This window comes from Rhinopithecus roxellana, chromosome 3 (genome assembly GCF_007565055.1).
Source record: "Rhinopithecus roxellana isolate Shanxi Qingling chromosome 3, ASM756505v1, whole genome shotgun sequence".
In the NCBI taxonomy this organism is placed as follows: Eukaryota; Metazoa; Chordata; class Mammalia; order Primates; family Cercopithecidae; genus Rhinopithecus; species Rhinopithecus roxellana.
The window spans coordinates 22,985,742-22,989,929 of record NC_044551.1 but is presented as its reverse complement, the minus strand read 5'-3'; positions in this window follow the sequence as shown (position 1 = coordinate 22,989,929).

The window sequence follows — 4,188 nt, the reverse complement described above, 5'->3', positions numbered from 1 at the left end:
ATTTGATTCCTCTAGGAACAAGTTGTGATAGGAAGTGTGAAGCACTATATACCAGAGAAGTGCTGTCTTCCTTATTTCCATAAAGAAAATTCTACCCTGAGTTTTACAGTGAGTTCTACCAAAATTTCAAAGTATGAATCATTAAAATATCTTACAAACTCTTCCAAAAATTTAAATAAGTTGTTTTACTCCCCAAATCAGCTCATGAGGCATAAATATGCTTAATGTTAGGCAAGAAAATTATAGAAAAAATATACAGGTAAATCTTATTCTCAAAATTATGAACATTAAAAATACAGTGTATTTTTTAAAAGCTTACAATAATAAAACTGAGAAATTTCCCACCCAAATCTCATCTTGAATTGTAGTTCTCCTAATCCTCACATTTCATGGAGGGACATGGTGGAAGGCAATTGAATCATGGGGCGGTTATTCCCATGCTGTTGTCCCAGTAGTAAGTGAGTTCTTATGAGGTCTGATGGTTTTACAAGGGGCATTTCCTCCCTTGCTCAGCATTTCTCCTTCCTGTTGCCATGTGAAGAAGGACATGTTTACTTCCCCTTCCACCATAATTGTAAGTTCCTGAGACTGCACCAGCCCTGTGGAACTGGGTCAGCTAAATCTCTTTCCTTTGTAAATTACCCAGTCTCTGGCAGTTTTTTTTAATAGGAGTGTGAGAACAGCTTAATACAGTAAATTGATACCTCAGAGAGTGGGGTGCTGCTATACAGATACCCAAAAATGTGGACGTGACTTTGGAACTGAATAACAGTTAGAAATCGAAACAGTTTGGAGGACTCTGAAGAAGACAGGAAAATGTGGGAAAGTTTGAAACTTTCTAGAGTCTTGGAGTGCTCAGCAGACAGAGAGATGTGGGAAAGTTTGGAACTTCCTAGAGACTTGTTGAATGGCTTTGAACAAAATGGTGATAGGGATATGAATAATGAAGTCCAGGCTGAGGTGGTCTCAGTTGGAGATGAGGAACTTGTTGGGATCTAGCATATAGGTGATTCTTGCTATACTTTAGCAAAGAGACTGGCAGTATTTTGCTCCTGACCTAGAGATCTGTGGAATTTTGAACTTGAGAAAGATGATTCAGTGTATCTGGCAGAAGAAATTACTAAGTGGCAAAGCATTCAAAAAGTAGCAGAACAAAAATTTTGGAAAATTCCAGCCTGACAATGCAATAGAAAAGAAACACTCATTTTCTGAGAAGAAATTCAAGCCCACTGCAGAAATTTGCATAAGTAATGAGGAGTCAAACGTTAATCATCAAAACAATGGGTAAAATGTCTCCAGGGCATGTCAGAGACCTTCACAGCAGTCACTCCCATCACAGGCCAGGAAGCCTAGGAGGAAAAATTGGTTTCATTGGCTGGGCCCAGGGCCCCTTCCAGGCCTAGCCTTGGGACATGGTGCCCTGCTTCAACTCCAGCCATGGTTAAAAGCAGTCACTGTACAACTCAGGCCATTGCTTCAGAGGGTGCAAGCCCCAAGCCTTGGCAGCTTTTAGGTGATTTTGGGCCTACAGGTATACAGAAGTCAAGAACTGATGTCTGGGAACCTCCACCTAGATTTTAGATGATGTACGGAAATGCTTGGATGTCCAGGCAGAAGTTTGTTGCAGTGGTGGAGCCCTCATGGAGAACGTCTACTAAGGCAGTGCAGAAGAGAAATGTGTAGTTGGAGCCACACAGTCCCCACTGGGGCATACTCAGTAGAGCTGTGAGAAGACAGCCACCATCCCCCAGACCCCATAATTGTAGATCCACCAACAGCTTGCACCGTGCACCTGAAAAAGCTGCAGGCACTCAAGGCCAGCCAGTGAAAGCAGCCAAAAGCAGGGCTGTACCATGCAAAGATACAGAGTTGGAGTTGCCCAAGGATATGTGATCCCCTCTTGTATCAACATAACCTGGATGTGAGATATGGAGTTAAAGGAGATCATTTTGGAACATCAAGGTTTAATGACAGCCCTACTGGATTTCTGACTTGCATGTGGCCTGTAGCTTCTTTGTTTTGGCAAATTTCTCTCATTTGGAATGGGTGCATTTACCCAATGCCTGTATCTCCACTGTATCTAGGAGGTAACTAACTTGCTTTTGACTTTACAGGCTCATAGGCAAAAGGGACTTGCCTTGTCTCAGATGAGACTTTGGACTTGGACTCTTGGGTTACTGCTGGAAGGATTTAAGACCTTGGTGGGACTGCTGGAAATGCATGACTGTGCTTTCAAATGTGAGGACATGAGGTTGGGGAGTGGTTGGGGTCGAATGTGGTTCGGCTTTGTCTCCACCCAAATTTAATCTTGAATTATAGTTCCCATAATCCCCACATGTTGTGGAAGGGACTCGGTGGGAGGTAATTAAATTGTAGGGGTGGTTAGCCCCATGCTGTTCTTGTGATAGTGAGTTGTCATGAGATCTGATGGTCTTATAAGAGACTTTTCCCCCTTTTGCTTGGCACTTCTCCTTCCTGCCACCATGTGAAGAAGGATCTCTTTGCTTCCCTTCCACCATTATTGTAGTTTCCCGAGGCCTCCCTATCCCTGTGGAACTGTGAGTCAATTAATCCTCTTTCCTTTATACATTACACAGTCCCTGGCAGTTCTTTATAGCAGTGTGAAAATGATATAATACAATGAGTATAACATTATAAATATCCTTTAAATCAGAAATAAGATTTACATAATTACTGTTAGCACTTACAGTCAATGTTATACTAGAGGTACTACACAGTGTTGTAAAATTAAAAAAAAATAAAGACAATGTATACATGAAGATTGTAAATCAAGAAATACAACTCATATTTTCAGACAATATGGTTTTCTATAGATCAAATCTAAGTAATCTGCAGGTAAAGTATTAGAATTCATGAACAAGTGTTTCAAATTTAATAAATATACAATAGCAATACAGAAAAGCCAATCACATTCATATACATTAGTAAATATAATTTAGAACACAGAACTTTTCAAAAGATATAATTTTAAAACAGGAAGAGATGTTATATCTAGGAATAAATTAACAAATATATATATATAGACTATGTAAAAACATGTAAAATTGTACTGAAAGATATTTAGAAAGATCTATATAAATGGGAAGCTATAACTTGCTTAAGGACAGAAAGCTGAAAAATAATAAAGCTTTCATTTCTAAAAAAAAAAAAAAGGAAAAAAGATTCATTGGTTCAATAAAACACCAATCAAAATTCCAAAAGTGTTTTTTGAAAAACTTGATTAGCTACTTTTTTGTTGTATATTGAAGAACAAAGAACCAATAATAAGTAAGATATTTCTGAAAAGATAAAAATGATTTTCCTATCATAATGTAGAAAAAAATGCTAAAACTTATAACCAAGTAACTTTAGTAACCAAGAATGCTAATTAAACCCACAATTAGATACCTTACCACCATTAGTTTGGAAAACAAAACATCTGAAAATGTCAAGATCTTAGTGACCATAGGTATCAATATGCTGGTTGAAGTAAGTTAATAGATGTGCTTTTAAAAATGATAATGTTATCTTGTAATATAAATGAAACATCAGTATACCTTATGGCCCAGAGACACACTACAGGAATGTGTATGAATACTGAAGACATGTATACAAATGTACATATGAAGAAGTGTTGTCCATAAAGGGGTGCATTGGAAACAAGCTGAATATGCATCTTCAAAAAATGGACATTTAAATTTGGACATACTTACACCTTGGAAAACATTCATCAGTAAAAACAAATTAGGTAACTATTACATGCACAAGCATGGAGGATTCCTGTGGAGAGAAGCATGATCTCATAGGTAAGCCCAGTGTAAGAAATCCATTCCTGAAAATCATCTAAGCTGGCAATAGGAGGACAGGGCACACGGGGTGTGAGGAACATGTCCATGAGAAGGAGCAGTTGTACTTGGGTCAAAGCTTGAGGTGGGTGGGAAGATGTCCATGCAAAGGATGACTGTCAAAGACTGAGCAAAGTCAGAAGCCTGCCCATGATCAGTTGGTGTGGAATGTCAGAACCCAAGATGGATGTGGGCATGGATGGGGTTGGTGTATCAAAGCCTGAGCATCAAAAAGAGGGTTTTCTACATTCTCTTGCTCTATGCATTCAGATGAGAGCAAGGACACTCCAATAACTGTAAGTACACTTAGATCCAAGATTTTGATTTAAAATATCATTCTTCA